The following is a 17552-nucleotide window of genomic DNA, read 5'->3' on the forward strand; positions in this document are numbered from 1 at the left end:
AAGCGCATGAATTGCGCTTACAAATTGGCGCCCGAACAGGGACAGACAGCTTGCCTAACTTCCGATTCAAACGTCACGACAGCGACTTAAACGGAACCATCAGACGAGATCATATGCCGGCAAGGTAAGAAAGCTTTATTTCTTACGAATCTCCTCTGAAACTTCTGCTTTTGTGGGTTCTTAAGAGTTGAATTGGTGTTATCGCGATAGAAGGGTTCAAATTATAGCTGATCTGTCCGTAAGAACCTGTTGAAATATTCCTTCTTTGTGTGGTAGAACATGCTGGAACTAAACGGAAGTTGTTAGACAGCTAAGTCGGATATCCTGTGACGTAGAATTGGATCCCACCCAAGTTCTGACGAGAATCTTGAGGAAAGGGTTAACACCAATTGTCAGGCAATTGGCAGTTTTTAAGATTTTGTATCTCGGTGAATTGACTAGGGGTCTTCACCAAGAGAGATTGTGGGCTCAATACTATTATATATCGTTTGATCTACGTGTAACTGCGCTTAAGTTAGTGGGTTCGAAAGCAATTACTTATAGTAATCGGATATCGTTTGATCTTTGTGAAACTACGCTTAAGTTAGCGGGCTCGATAATAATTAGCAATTGTTTGATCTTTGTGTAACCACAATAATGGGAAATTCTAATGTTACAGGATATAGTGAGGAGATGTTAACAGCAGCTCAGCAAATGCAAGAAAAAGAGCAAATGTTTCAGTTAAAAAGATGAATTCATTGTCATACTGTGTAGCAGAGATTTCCGGTATTATCCGGAAATACGTAGTATTGTGTAAGAGTTCCCCCTAGAGGCTGCATATCAAAACTAAAGTTTCAGTTATGAAGTTAAAATCGTTCTTGTGTGCAATTGATATGCCAGAAACCAGTAGATTAAATGAAAGGACTGTGGAAAGTGTATTGAAGGAAAAGAGAAGTTGGTTGAGAGATAATAATAGGCTGGTGCAAGCTGAGTTATGGTGGAAATTGTCTATGGAAGTGACTGAGAGAAAGTTGAAAGAAATTGAGAAGAATGGACAATATTGGTATAGTAAGATGGAGGATTTGAGTGTGGTAGGGAACAAAGAACAGGAGAGTCTGCCATGTGGCATCCCTTCCCCCACCACATCTGTTGTAACTTTAAAGAGTAATCCTGGGTCTTGTGGTTCATCAAACAATACTATTGCTTCTTCTGTCAGCCCCTCCTCTACACCATGTACTGGAATGTGCTTATCAGCACCTCTCACTGTGTCTTCTGCTCCCTCCATCCCTTCCCCATACCCCAAAACTGCTTCCTTAGAACACCAACCCCCTCCTTATGGGGAATGGGAGCGTGTGTGCAGATACCAAAATGCTGAGATGAGTAAAGTGTGTTGTTTGTGGATCTCAAAGACAGGACACAATTCCTATCATAGTTCCCAGCACTGGATTAGATCCAATGATGTTTGCAAAAATAACCTTTCCAAATTGTATGTTCCGATGGTTTAAAATGTGCCTGCAGAGATAATTCCCATGATGCCAATTGGAAGTGTCCAATCCTATCAATCTAAGGTTGCACCCATTCTTAGTACTTATTCAGATATGAGTGAAAGTGTAGGGATATCTGCATCATTGTATGATGTATGACATCTACCACACCCAGCAGTAACATCAGTTTTACCATGATGAATAGAATTCCCAATTCAGAGAACTTACTTATGCTGCTTTATAGAAAATTAGTATTGGAGAGTTTTCTCATGTTATTGGTGAAATTTGAAAAATTGAGTCCAATGTAGAGCTGGGAATTTAATGCATAATGAAGATCATTGAGTCTGGGAGGAAGCATTTAGGTGATTAGTCAGTCACATTGTCATCAGGACAGGACATAGAGTGTGGAGAAAGTTTTCACTAGACTCCAGGAAAGTTGGGTGGATTTGGATTTTTGAGCTTACTTTAGATATGCATGAGAAAACCCTAAGTGCTGCCTTTGTGGATGGTTTTAAGAATCATCTAGAAAGGTCTAGTGTTGGCTAGGCTTGAGAGAAGTTCATTTTGTCCCTCCATTTTGTTAAAGTTAAATCAACCAAAGGCCTAAGGCGGGTGTGGCTGCCTATCAGTCCTCCCCACTAGGGGGGGAGGAAGACTTTGTATGTACTTGCCCACTTCCTCGCCCATGGGAGGAGCTACAAATGTTCAGCCCCTTCAAATGAAACGCCCATAGGGAATTAACAACCCAGAATCAAATACTGGATTTAATATTCTATACAATATACAATTTAATTCCATTGACTCATAGCAAACATGTTCCATGATCTCTCATGGCTAAGGGTAGTATTACATGTGTAGGAGCATATACTAATGCAATTCCTACTCCTCTCACCAATGAATTGCCGTTTTAAGGGTGTGCAAAATTAGATCCAACTATTCTGCTGCATCTGGAGGGGGGAGTAGTAGTAGTAGTAGTAGTAGGGCCTTCTGGGAGTAGTAAATAAAAATACTTTCCCACCTCTGTAAATAAAAATTCAAATTTAATGTCTCCAATTAATAACCACATTTTTGAGTTTCTGGTAGATAATTTCAGGTTCTTGGAAGATGGATCATCTCGGACAGGATATGCTGTTCCTACTTAATCTGATGTTGTCAAGAAAGAACCACTCGCTCCAGCAATGTTAGTGCAGGAAACCGAGCTGAAGACACTCACTGAGGTTGGTAAGATGGCTGAGGGTAAGACTGCTAACATCCAGGTATGCCTTCGATATCCCTCATTATTATGGTCTAATCTGGTGAAGCAGAGATTTTGTTTGATCCATGGGTAAGCCCATCAATAATGAATGCTGAGTGCATGAAAGATGTTTGATGCCCTGATGCTGCCTGAGAAGGTAGAGGCTAAGCTATTACCTGAAGTCTGAAGACTTCCAAAAAGTTTGCCTTTTTTTTACAAAGGCTGAAAGGAAACATCAAAGGATAAAGGTAGAAGTGATGATTGGACTCTGGAGAGTTGGCAATAAACTTTTCCTTCAGAGGGCACTCTACCTAAAGAGGATGGATTTAGAACGTGGGCAAATCAAGAGAGAGAAGGTGTGATTGGGTTCTGTGGTGGATGGCTCCTGGGTTCAACAATGCTGCCACTAGGTTAGTTGAAGATGAATGCTGTAATAATGATGGGAGAACTATGGGAGTTCCAGGAAGGCATATGCCCAGGTCATCTTACCCATTTCAGAGACTGCGGATTGACTACATTCGGAACAAAGGTGGAACAGTGTGAATATGTCTGTGTCTGTATTGATCTCTTTCCAGGATATTCGGAGATTTGGCCTGTAGCAAAGGCTACAGCTAAAAGATACTGACTGAGGTGAGAGTACCTGGGGCTTTTCTCCATCCGGTACACATCTAACCGGAAGATATGTCTAAGTCCTTATGAAGTACTCTTTTGGAATGCTCCTGGATTAGGTGTCTATTTCCCCAATAGTTCCAGATGCAGCATAGTAGTTTTCCAAAATTATGTTGTCTGTTGCACAAATGAATTGTCTAATGTGTATTTCCAAGTTTTAGTTGTTTCCTAGAATCCAGACTGTATAGAAGCGATTCATTCTTTACAATCAGGAGATTAGGTAGTGGTGAAACAAGAGACGGGTGGAAAGTCCTAGAGCTACGGTTTGAAGATCTACATCAAGTCCTGATAACCGCCGCCACTGCTGTCGAATTGCAAGGAGAAACTGATCGTATTGCAATCAAGTGCCAGGACTATAAGAGCCATAATGTTGTTTCATGCCTTATTGTTTGTTCCATATTGTACGAAGGGGAAATCACAGTCAAATCAAATTCCAATGGTATTATATTATCATGTTGAGTCAGAAACAACTAAGTTGACTTTTGTAGTATAGTGGACTGTAAGACAGATGACAGGTAGAGGGCCGACACCTTCAGATTTATACTTGTTACCGTTTATATAATTGAAGAACATTTAAGGGTTAGTTTTGCTCTCTTTGGCAATTAATCTCATGGTCTCCAGTTTGGTGGCTTTTTTTTGTTTTTTACATATTCTATTTTTTTCCTCATAGATTTTCAGTGCTTCCTCGCTACCCTTATAATGTTCCAGTGTGGCAGCACTCTACAGTCCAATCAATACTGCCAGAATGATCTAGTCTGTTACATCAAACACCGATGTCTGGAAATCCTTGTTGATCCAGGCATGATTTATCTTTATAAAAGGTTAGTCTCTATATATTTTGTGTTGAAAGGTGAGTTCTCTTTGGGATAAGCACCTATCGTACTAAACACTCGCTCTGATCCCACACTACTAGCCGGGACAAGGGCGAACACGGCCAGTTACAGCCACAATTCAAGTTTGGCTGCCCAGTAGTCCAGGGGATCTTGGATCTGGGGTGACAGGGTACAGTCCAAGTATGCCACCACCTGCTGGTTAAGGTTCTGTGCTATGTCCTGCTGCTGGGTGGTTTCTCCAGTAGGCGGGAGAAGAAAAGTGCTCATCAGAGACTCAAGATAAAAATTTCTACTGATGGAGCTGGAGCTGCTCCTGCCCTCCACCCCCCTCCAGCAGTCATGGCAGTGGAGCATGAGCTCAGATGATCCCCCCGATTAGACCTTCATAAGGATGGGCGATGTCACTGTACCTCCTGTGACAGAGGTTAGAGAATGTCTGCACGTAGGGTTAACTGAGAGTCTCTTGATTCTCAGTGTTGTTGCTTGGTAATGACCACACCTCTTGTCAGGTGCAGCTGTGGTAATTAATAGTGTTGGGCGCCAATATTCGAATCTCGAATTTTAACCCCTTAGGGACCAGGCTCATTTTCACCTTAAAGGGCTTCAGTCACCCCACTAAACTCTTTTTTTTTTTTTTGGCTTCTTATAATCCCTATCAATCAACATGCGGAGGGGGCATCTATATGATAGGAGGATGCGGCTGCATCTTTTTTTGTCACAAGTTAGTGGAATATGAGACTTTGTAAGAAAAAAAAAATCATCATTTTCCGCTAACTTGTGACAAAAAAAAAATTCTAGGAACTCGCCATGCCCCTCACGGAATACCTTGGGGTGTCTTCTTTCCAAAATGGGGTCACTTGTGGGGTAGTTATACTGCCCTGGCATTTTAGGGGCCCTAATGCATGAAAAGTAGTTTGAAATCAAAATGTGTAAAAAATGGCCTGTGAAATCCTAAAGGTGCTCTTTGGAATGTGGGCCCCTTTGCCCACCTAGGCTGCAAAAAAGTGTCACACATGTGGTATTACCGTACTCAGGAGAAGTTGGGAAATGTGTTTTGGGGTGTCATTTTACATATACCCATGCTGGGTGAGAGAAATATCTTGGCAAAAGACAACTTTTCCCATTTTTTTATACAAAGTTGGCATTTGACCAAGATATTTATCTCACCCAGCATGGGTATATGTAAAATGACACCCAAAACACATTGCCCAACTTCTCCTGAGTACGGCAATACCACATGTGTGACACTTTTTTGCAGCCTAGATGCGCAAAGGGGCCCAAATTCCTTTTAGGAGGGCATTTTTAGACATTTGCATCCCAGACTTCTTCTCACGCTTTAGGGTTCCTAAAATGCCAGGGCAGTATAAATACCCCACATGTGACCCCATTTTGGAAAGAAGACACCCCAAGGTATTCAATGAGGGGCATGGCAAGTTCATAGAAAAGCAAATTTTTGGGCACAAGTTAGTGGAAATTGATTATTTATTTATTTTTTTCTCACAAAGTCTCCCTTTCCGCTAACTTGGGACAAAAATTTCAATCTTTCATGAACTCAATATGCCCCTCACGGAATACCTTGGGGTGTCTTCTTTCCGAAATGGGGTCACATGTGGGGTATTTATACTACCGTGGCATTTTAGGGGCCTTAAAGCGTTAGAAGAAGTCTGGAATATAAATGTCTAAAAAATTTTACGCATTTGGATTCCGTGAGGGGTATGGTGAGTTCATTTGAGATTTTTTTTTTTTACACAAGTTAGTGGAATATGAGACTTTATAAGAAATAAATAAATCAATTACCGCTAACTTGTGCCAAAAAAATGTCTGAATGGAGCCTTACAGGGGGGTGATCAATGACATATAGACTCCCTGATCACCCCCCTGTAAGGCTCCATTCAGACGTCCGTATGTGTTTTGTGGATCCGATCCATCGATCCACAAAACACATACGGACGTCTGAATGGAGCCTTACAGGGGGGTGATCAATGACAGGGGGTGATCAGGGAGTCTATATGTGGTGATCACCACCCTGTCATTGATCACCCCCCTGTAAGGCTCCATTCAGATGTCCGTATGTGTTTTGCGGATCCGATCCATGGATCCATGGATCCGTGGATCCGTAAAACACATACGGACATCTGAATGGAGCCTTACAGGGGGGTGATCAATGACAGGGGGGTGATCAGGGGTTAATAAGGGGTTAATAAGTGACGGGGGGTGTAGTGTAGTGGTGTTTGGTGCTACTTATTACTGAGCTGCCTGTGTCCTCTGGTGGTCGATCCAAGCAAAAGGGACCACCAGAGGACCAGGTAGCAGGTATATTAGACGCTGTTATCAAAACAGCGTCTAATATACCTTTTAGGGGTTAAAAAAATTGCATCTACAGCCTGCCAGGGAGCAATTGCCGCTGGCAGGCTGTAGATCAGCTAGTTTACCTTCCGTTCCTGTGAACGCGCGTGCCTGTGTGCACGCGTTCACAGGAAATCTCGCGTCTCGCGAGATGACGCGCCGGCACGTCCACTCGGAATAACAGGGCCGCCGCAAAGACGCAACCCTGCGTACGGCGGTCCTGTAGTGGTTAAGGAAAAGGCCATTTTTTGCAAATCTGACCAGTGTCACTTTATGTGGTGATAACTTTAAAACACTTTGACTTATCCAGGCTATTCTGAGATTTGTTTTTCGTCACATATTGTACTTCATGACATTGGTAAAATGGAGTAAAAAAAAAAATATTTTTATTTATAAAAAAATACCAAATTTACCAAACATTTGGAAAGCTTTCTAATTTTTCAGTTTCAATTTCTCTCCTATAATACATAGTAATACCTACAAACATAGTTATTACTTTACATTCCCCATATATCTACTTCATGTTTGGATCATTTTGGGAATGACATTTTATTTTTTGGGGATGTTACAAGGCTTAGAAGTTTAGAAGCAAATCTTGAAATTTTTCAGAAATTTTCAAAAACCCACTTTTTAAGGACCAGTTCAGGTCTGAAGTCACTTTGTGAAACTTACATAAGAGAAACCACCCAAAAAGACCCCATTTTAGAAACTACACTCCTCAAGGTATTCAAACTGATTTTACAAACGTCGTTAACCCTTTAGGTGTTCCACAAGAATTAATAGAAAATAGAGATAAAATATCAAAATTTTACTTTTTTGGCAGATTTTCCATTTGAATAATTTTTTTCCAGTTTCAAAGCAAGAGGTAACAGCCAAGCAAAACTCAATATTTATGGCTCCGATTCTATAGTTTACAGAAACACCCCATATGTGGTTGTAAACTGCTGTACGGGCACACGGCAGGGCGCAGAAGGAAAGGAACGCCATATGGTTTTTGGAAGGCAGATTTTACTGGACTGTTTTTTTGACACCTTGTCCCATTTGAAGCCCCTGATGCACCCCTAGAGTAGAAACTCCAAAAAAGTGACACCATTTTAGAAACTACGGGATAGGGTGGCAGTTTTGTTGGTCCTAGTTTAGGGTACTGTTAAAAGGGAATATGAATTATTGATATTTATGAAAATCTCAATGATTAATATTCATAAATAGGCGTGAGTCATCTAGTGATGACTCCGCCTATTTATACCAATTAATCAAACACTACTGATTACCTCCCTCTATTCCTCAACTACATGCGTTCACACTAGTACTATTACTACTACTATACTATGGCGGCCATACAATATAAAAGACTACACGCTGTACTTTGAACAATAAAGGAATTTATTATACAATGACACGTCTAATACTACTATATATATATATATATATATATATATATATATATATATGTGTATGCCTATACAAAGGGTTATACAAATATATATCTATATGGACACACCATAATACAGAAATATTCTAATAACACTACAACACTGTAATAAACATATAACACAGCAATATGGTACTTGCTACACTAGACACAATCCCACTTCCAATACTCACCCCCAAAATCTAGCAATACTTAACACTTACATACACGTTAGCAGCCCACCCAACCTGGCTCTAAGCTGTCCCTAATGGAGTAACGAGGGGTTAACACACACTCACTGCTGCTGGGACAGGCAGGGCAGCAGTGAAGTGGTATCAAGGAATACCAGGGGATAGGGGTATATGCAGGGGATACCAGGGGAGATATTACAGGGGTTAAACAGGGGAGAATCCAGGGGAGCAGGGGTTAACTGTGCAGGGGGTACCAGGGAGATGCAGGGGTGAATTAGGGTAAATACAGGGGCATTGGTGGTATAGGGCAGGGGAATGATGAGGGTTAAATACAGGGGCGTTGGTGGTATAGGGCAGGGGAATGATAAGGGTTAAATGCAGGGGAATAATGCAGGGGAATCATTGGTGGTATAGGGGGATTAAAGGGTTAATGCAGGGGATCGTTGGTGGTATATGGGGAATAAAATTAAAGGGTTAATGCGGGGGATCGTTGGTGGTATAAGGCAGGGGAATCTTTGGTGGTATAGAGTAGGGGAATAATAAGGGTTAAAGATCGTTGGCGGTATAGGGAGGGTTAAGGATACTCAGCCGATATGCTCGTTGTCCAGGGGGTGCTCGTTTCTCCAGGGGATGATCCTCTCTGGTTGGGGGCTCGAAGTACACTACTGAGCATAGAGCCGCTGGACTATTTAAATCTGGCGGCGCTCGCTCTCGAGCGGAGGCGCGCATGCCGGCAAGAACACGTGGGCCGGCGCGGTTAAATGACGTCACCGCGCCATCCGCGCATCCCGGAGCGCGCTTTGATGGTGCATCTGCATACGCTGCTGCACAATAATTATCGCATCGGAGGTATGCAGATAACAGAGGGAGGGACGTTTGTTTCCCTATCTCTGTTATGTTAACTATCCCCAGCAGCTGGAGATAGTTAACCCAAAAGGCATCGGATCTCTATTGATCATATGCCTTTTGAAGTCACCAGAAGCTGGACATAATTGTCCAACCATCTGGTGACCTTCTCATCTCCTGCAGGGATGCAGGAAGAGTGGGGCCCCCGGACAGGGGGGTATCTTCATTTGTATAGTATATGTGCATAGATGCTTGGGGCACATCCATACACATATTTATATATATATATATATATATATATATATACACACACACATCTTCTGGTGGGAATAAATATATATATATATATATATATATATATATATATATCAAAAGATGTTTGGGGCACTTCCATAAATATATACAGACGTGGACAAAATTGTTGGTACCCTTTGGTCAATGAAAGAAAAAGTCACAATGGTCACAGAAATAACTTTAATCTGACAAAAGTAATAATAAATTAAAATTCTATAAATGTTAACCAATGAAAGTCAGACATTGTTTTTCAACCATGCTTCAACAGAATTATGTAAAAAAATAAACTCATGAAACAGGCATGGACAAAAATGATGGTACCCCTAACTTAATATTTTGTTGCGCAACCTTTTGAGGCAATCACTGCAATCAAACGCTTCCTGTAACTGTCAATGAGACATCTGCACCTCTCAGCAGGTATTTTGGCCCACTCCTCATGAGCAAACTGCTCCAGTTGTGTCCGGTTTGAAGGGTGCCTTTTCCAGACTGCATGTTTCAGCTCCTTCCAAAGATGCTCAATAGGATTGAGGTCAGGGCTCATAGAAGGCCACTTTAGAATAGTCCAATTTTTTCCTCTTAGCCATTCTTGGGTGTTTTTAGCGGTGTGTTTTGGGTCATTGTCCTGTTGCAAGACCCATGACCTGCGACTGAGACCAAGCTTTCTGACACTGGCTAGTACATTTCTCTCTAGAATTCCTTGATAGTCTTGAGATTTCATTGTACCCTGCACAGATTCAAGACACCCTGTGCCAGACGCAGCAAAGCAGCCCCAGAACATAACAGAGCCTCCTCCATGTTTCACAGTAGGGACAGTGTTCTTTTCTTGATATGCTTCATTTTTTCGTCTGTGAACATACAGCTGATGTGCCTTGGCAAAAACTTCGATTTTTGTCTCATCTGTCCACAGGACATTCTCCCAGAAGCTTTGTGGCTTGTCAACATGTAGTTTGGCATATTCCAGTCTTGCTTTTTTATGATTCGTTTTCAACAATGGTGTCCTCCTTGGTCGTCTCCCATGTAGTCCACTTTGGCTCAAACAACGACGGATGGTGCGATCTGACACTGATGTTCCTTGAGCATGAAGTTCACCTTGAATCTCTTTAGAAGTCTTTCTAGGCTCTTTTGTTACCATTCGGATTATCCGTCTCTTAGATTTGTCATCAATTTTCCTCCTGCGGCCACGTCCAGGGAGGTTGGCTACAGTCCCATGGATCTTAAACTTATGAATAATATGTGCAACTGTACTCACAGGAACATCTAGTTGCTTGGAGATGGTCTTATAGCCTTTACCTTTAACATGCTTGTCTATAATTTTCTTTCTGATCTCTTGAGACAGCTCTTTCCTTTGCTTCCTCTGGTCCATGTCGAGTGTGGTACACACCATATCACCAAACAACACAGTGATTACCTGGAGCCATATATATAGGCCCAATGGCTGATTACAAGGTTGTAGACACCTGTGATGCTAATTAGTGGACACACCTTGAATTAACATGTCCCTTTGGTCACATTATGTTCTGTGTTTTCTAGGGGTACCATCATTTTTGTCCATGCCTGTTTCATGAGTTTATTTTTTTACATAATTCTGTTGAAGCATGGTTGAAAAACAATGTCTGACTTTCATTGGTTAACATTTATAGAATTTTAATTTATTATTACTTTTGTCAGATTAAAGTTATTTCTGTGACCATTGTGACTTTTTCTTTCATTGACCAAAGGGTACCAACAATTTTGTCCACGTCTGTACATATATATGCATAAACACATCAATATGCCCACCCATATAATATATTATACACATAGAGATGCATGCCGCCAAGGGGGCATACATACATCTCCATGTGTACACATCTATCCCACCTGAACGGGCCCATAAAAAGGGCCAATATATATGCATATATGTCTGGGCATATATAGTTAAGGCTGCGTGCAGCCTGTAATTGTTGGTGGAGCGACTTACCCTACTTAAACCCCCTGGTACAAGCAGGAGGGCACCCGTTCTTTGCTGTTCCGCCCGTCCGTGACGTCACTTCCGGTTTCAATACCTTCTGTGACGTCACTTCCGGTTTTGTGGAATCCAGACCACGGCGCCTCCGGTAAGTAGGTCCCGGCTGGGTAGCCGAGCCCTGTTGGCAGTGCAGACGCACCCCCGCTTCTCTCTCTGCAGCCTAGCAGAGTATCACCGCTCTGCGGCCCGGGCGGACGCGCCTGCCACCGGCACCTCGTGTTCCACCGATTCACAGCCCGGCCGGTAGCTCCACGTCAGGCTCCCTGCCTCACGCCGGCTGCCGGAGCATGCATAGCCCAGTCGCCTCCCCCCTCCAGGTACCGGGCACCTCCGGCGCATGCGCCGCAAGTTGGTGCGGCGCAGCCCGAAAAAAGGGGGGCAGGCGGGGACGGCGCCGCATGTGTGATGATGGGGCTGTTTGTTGTAGGCTCTTTACTGCAAGACCTTGCAGACGCCTGCAAGCCAACCAAGGTTAGGAAGTTTAGATGCGGCACTGTGGTTAAGTCATCTGTTGACCAGTTCTTGGGTTGTTGTGGCTGCCAGGGAAGGTTGGCACTGTGGCAGTCATGCCTTCTTCCTGATTATGTTACCCGGTTCGGGGGTCCCGGGCGGCAGGACTAGCAGCACAGCCGCCCTGTCTGCAGTGAGCGTCGCTTCTCCGTGTGGGCGAATCGCTGGCTGTTTGGCCTGCTGCCCTTAACCCCCGGACTGCGGGGAAAAAGGAAAATTGTGATTTACTGCCAGGTGTAGGCCCCGGTCACCCTGGGCTCCTATGCCAATCACACCATTACGTTTATAAATCTTTACCCCCTGGGTGGCTGGGGGCTGTGGTATTCCTTGAATTCAGGGGCCAGGTGTTCCCTGAACCTCTCAGGGTTACGGCTGCCCTAAAATTGCCCAGGGGTCCCGTCTTCCCTGAATCGCTCAGGTGTTATGTCATTCCTGATACCGCTCAGGTGTAACGTCTTCCCTGAATCGCTCAGGTGTAATGTCTTCCCTGAATCGCTCAGGTGTAATGTCTTCCCTCAATCGCTCAGGTGTAATGTCTTCCCTCAATCGCTCAGGTAGTATGGCTCCTCGGATTGCTCATGTGTTATGTCTCCCCTGATCGCTCATGTGTTATGTCTCCCCTAAACCACTCAAGTGTTATGTCTTCAGGTGTCATGTTTTTCCCCGAGTCACAGGTGTCATGTTCCCGGAATCGCAGGTCATGTCTTCCCAGAATCACTCAGGTTTTGTTTCCCTGAATCACTCAGGTGTCATGTTTTTCCCCAAATCGCAGGTGTCATGTTCCCGGAAACGCAGGTGTCATGTCTTCCCTGAATCATTCAGGTTTTGTCTTCCCTGATTCGCTCAAGTGTCATGTTTTTCCTCAAATCGCATGTGTCATGTTCCCGGAAACGCAGGTGTCATGTCTTCCCTGAATCATTCAGGTTTTGTCTTCCCTGATTCGCTCAAGTGTCATGTTTTTCCTCAAATCGCATGTGTCATGTTCCCGGAATCGCAGGTGTCATGTTTTTCCTCAAATCGCATGTGTCATGTTCCCGGAATCGCAGGTGTCATGTTTTTCCCCAAATCACAGGTGTCATGTTCCCAAAATCGCATGTGTCATGTCTTCCCTGAATCGCTCAGGGTTATGTTTTCTCCAAATTGCAGGTGTCATTTACCCAAGAATTGCATGTGTCATGTCTTCCCTGAATCACTCAGGGTTATGTTTTCTTCCATTCACAGGTGTCATGTTCCCAAAAATTGCATGTGTCATGTCTTCCCTAAGTGACTCAGGGGTCAGGTCCATTGAATTGCTCTGGTGTTATGCCTCCCCTTAGTCACTTAGGGGTAAGGTTCCCTGAATCGCTCAGGTCTTGTGTGTTCCCTGAATCGCTCAGGTCTTGTGTGTTCCCTGAATCGCTCAGGTCTTGTGTGTTCCCTGATTCGCTCAGGGTCTTGTGTGTTCCCTGATTCGCTCAGGTGTCATGTATTCCCTGAATCACTCAGGTGCCATGTTCTCCCTGATTCGAGTTTTGTTTTTCCTACCTCTTCCAGGTCGGTTGTTTCCCAGGTTGCATATTTTCCTGAACAGTCTGGTTATGTATTCACCTGATTCACTCAGGTCAGGTTGGCCTGATTCGCCCAGGCTTCTGTTTTTTCCCTGGTCTCCCAGTGGGTAGGTAGTGGCCAGGTCCAACCAGGTTCAAGGTACTGCCCGACCCACCCAGGTGTCTGTCCTCCAGGTGTATGTAATTGCCTGCTTTGCTTAGGATTCCATGTTGCCTGAACCGCTCAGGATTCAGTGTATCGCCCGAATTACATTTCCTGTCTTCAGGTTGCCGGTATTTCCAGGCGGTATGTTTTTCCTGATTCACCAAGGTTACGTATTTCCCTGAATAACTCAGGTTTTGTATTTTCCTGTCTCTTTCAGGTTGGCGGTATTTCCAGGTTGTGTGTATTTTCTTGATTCACTCAGGTTACGTATTCCCTGAATCGCTCAGGTCTTTTTCCCACAGGTGTTCGCATTTGCCTGAATCACTCAGGTCTTTTGTCCTACAGGTTGTGCGCAGTTGCCTGAATCGCTCAGGTCTTTTCCCACTGGTGGTACACATTTGCCTGAATCACTCAGGACCCGATATATTTTCCTGAAACGCTCAGGGTTTTCCAGCAGTATCCAGTGGTTCCTGTTTACCCGGTTCGGGTTCCACATGTTTGAATCCCTGATTGCATTGGGCCCACACCCTGGCGGCAGGGGTGGGGTTCAACCCTAGCACGGTATCCGGGCACTCCTCTCACGTAGGGTCCGCTTCCGCAGCATCCAGTCATCAGGTACCGGCACACGTCATCCGCAAGGTGGGTCGTTAGCGGTCGTCCTGCTACCCTAGGTACATTCCCTATCCGAGTTGAGATTGTCAGAGCCTTTCGTTCTTTGGGCTTTATGGGTTCGATGATGCTCCAAGAATATATTCCACCCTACTCCGGGCCGGTTCTCTTTGCCCACTTATCTAGGCCTTACCTCGTCACTGGCACCGGGCACACTCCAGCCAGTTGGTTCAGGGCAGTACATAGGCATGCCTACTCTGTTCCTCACTTAGCTCCTACCACAAATAGTTAAGGCTGCGTGCAGCCTGTAATTGTGGGTGGAGCGACTTACCCTACTTAAACCCCCTGGTACAAGCAGGAGGGCGCCCGTTCTTTGCCCCTCCCTCCCATTCCCTTTTTCATTCACTCCTCCTGGGTGGCCCACTTATCTAGGCCTTACCTCGTCACTGGCACCGGGCACACTCCAGCCAGTTGGTTCAGGGCAGTACATAGGCATGCCTACTCTGTTCCTCGATTAGCTCCTACCACAAATACATATATATTTAAATCTAACACTTCCATCAACAGGTACATATGATTTTTGGTTGCTCTATATTACACTTTTTGTGAGGCAAGGCAACAAATATAAGACACAAATAAAATTTCTGTGTGATATCAGGAAGAGGTGAAGCAGCAGTCCCAGAAATTGGAGTAAGTCCCTTCTCCAGAAAATCAGCCAAAGTACATATGTATGGGTCCGCGCTAGGTTTCCACAGGCAGGCGTTTCACTCACAGGAAGATTCTATGGAGATTCCACGATATTGCAGGCACAGCTCCAATAACAATCCTGATACCGACCAGCAAAGTTTTTTTCCTACTCTCCTTCAAGAGAAACAGAACATACCCAGGGTGTTTAATATTCAGTAAGGTTTATTGTACTTACAAACATCAATAGGTAAAAAGAGTGTGTAGATGCCCGACCCGGGTTTCGCCTTTGCTTCATAAAGCCCCAGATGAAGCAAAGGCGAAACCCGGGTCGGGCATCTACTGAATATTAAACACCCTGGGTATTGCACTATGTTCTGGACCCATACATATGTACTTAGGCAAGGCAACAAGAAATAGCTGTTTTGGCACCGTTTTAGTTTTTTTTTTATTTACAACATTCATCTTACAGGTTAGATCATATGATATTTTTGAAGAGCAGGTTGTCACGGATGCCACGATACATAATATGTATACTTTTTTTATTTTATATATGTAAGTTTTACACAATAATATCATTTTTAAAACAAAAAAAAAATCATGTTTTAGTGTCTCCATATTCTGAGAGCCATAGTTTTTTCAGTTTTTGGGCGATTATGTCTCGTTTTTTGCGGGATGAGATGACGGTTTGATTGGCACTATTTTGGGGTGCATATGATCGCTTTTTGATCGCTTGCTATTACACTTTTTGTGGTGTAAGGTGACAAAAAAAAATTTTTTTTACACCTTTTTTTTCATTTATTTTTATGGTGGTCACCTGAGGGGTTAGATCATGTGATATTTCTATAGAGCAGATTATTATGGACGCGGCGATACCTAATATGTATACTTTTTTAAATTAAAAAGTTTTAAACAATAACAGCTTTTTTAAAACAAAAAAAATGATGTTTTAGTGTCTCCATATTCTGAGCCATATTTATTTTTGGGGCGATTGTCTTACATAGGGGCTCATTTTTTTATGGTGTTCATCTGAGGGGTTAGGTCATGTGATATATTTATATAACCGGTCGATATGGACGTGGTGATACTTAATTACGTGGTTTTTTTATTTTTTTTACTTGAAATGTAATTTTTGGGGGGAAAATTCTATTTTTTCAACTTTTTTTTCACTTTATTTTTAGACCCACTTTGGGACTTCCACTTTTGGGGGTCTAATCCCCTTTACAATGCATTCCAATACCTCTGTATTGGAATGCATTGGCTGTAAGAGAAATACAGTGTGTATTACTCATACAGCTTCCTGCCTGTGAGACCCAGGGGGCTGGAGCCGTCACTGGAAGGCAGCGCCGATGCCTAAGGAAGGCATGGCGCTGCCTTCCATGCCATCGGGTCCCCATTACAGCCGCACGGGGGGACCCGATGGCACCTCCGATCACCGCCGCAACCAAAGGTCTGAATTGACCTGCAGTTTGCTGCAATCACCAATACGGGGGGTCACGGGACCACCAGCCGCGCAACGGTGATCGGAACTACACATGACGTACCGGTACAACATGTGTCCTTAAGTACCAGGACATCATGCCGTACCGGTACGTCATATGTCCCCAAGAGGTTAATCTCGAATATAGGCACTTCAAGAATTTGCGAATATTTAGAATATAGTAATATATATTCGTATTTTCGAATATTCTAGATCTTTGTGGGACATGAAAATGTGGAGTCACTGTGGGTAGAGATACATGGCGCTAAAAACAATAATAAATTACTAATAGGAGTTTACTATAAACCACCTAACATACCAGAGTCCACAGAAAATCTACTACTAAACGAGATAGACGAGGCGGCAAATCATAATGAGGTGGTTATTATGGGGGACTTCAACTACCCAGATATAGACTGGGAAACTGAAACTTGTATATCTCATAAAGGAAACAGGTTCTTGGCAATAACTAAAGACAATTACCTCTCCCAACTGGTTCAGGACCCGACTAGAGGGACGGCCATACTGGACTTAGTATTAACCAATAGGCCTGACAGAACAACAGACGTGCAGGTTGGGGGACACCTGGGAAATAGTGACCACAAAGTAATAACCTTCCAATTATCATTCAAAAGAGTGTTTCTACAGGGAGGAACAAAAATACCAAACTTCAAAAAAGCTAAATTTAGCCAACTAAGAGAGGCCATAGGCCTAACTAACTGGAACAAAGTCCTCAAAAATAAAAATACAGCCACAAAATGGGATATCTTTAAAAGCATCCTAAAATCTCATTGTGAGAGGTACATACCGTATGGGAATAAAAGGTTAAGGAACAAAAAGAAACCAATGTGGATAAACAGAACTGTAAAGAAAGCAATAAATGACAAAAAGAAAGCATATAAAACACTAAAACAGGAGGGTAGCACGGAAGCACTGAAAAACTATAAGGAAAAAAATAGAACATGCAAAAAACAAATAAAAGCGGCCAAACTAGAGACTGAGAGATTAATTGCCAAAGAGAGTAAAACTAACCCTAAAATGTTCTTCAATTATATAAATGTTAAAAAGTATAAATCTGAAGGTGTCGGCCCGTTAAAGAGTAATGAGGGGGAAGTCGCAGAGAGCGACGAGGAGAAAGCAAAGCTGTTAAATATTTTTTTCTCCAATGTATTCACTGAGGAAAATAAGCTGTCAGATGACATGCCGAATGTTGAAATAAATTCCCCATTAAAAGTGTCCTGTCTGACCCAGGAAGAAGTGCAACAGCGACTTAGAAAGATTA

The sequence above is a fragment of the Bufo gargarizans genome, chromosome 6, assembly GCF_014858855.1.
Source record: "Bufo gargarizans isolate SCDJY-AF-19 chromosome 6, ASM1485885v1, whole genome shotgun sequence".
Lineage (NCBI taxonomy): Eukaryota > Metazoa > Chordata > Amphibia > Anura > Bufonidae > Bufo > Bufo gargarizans.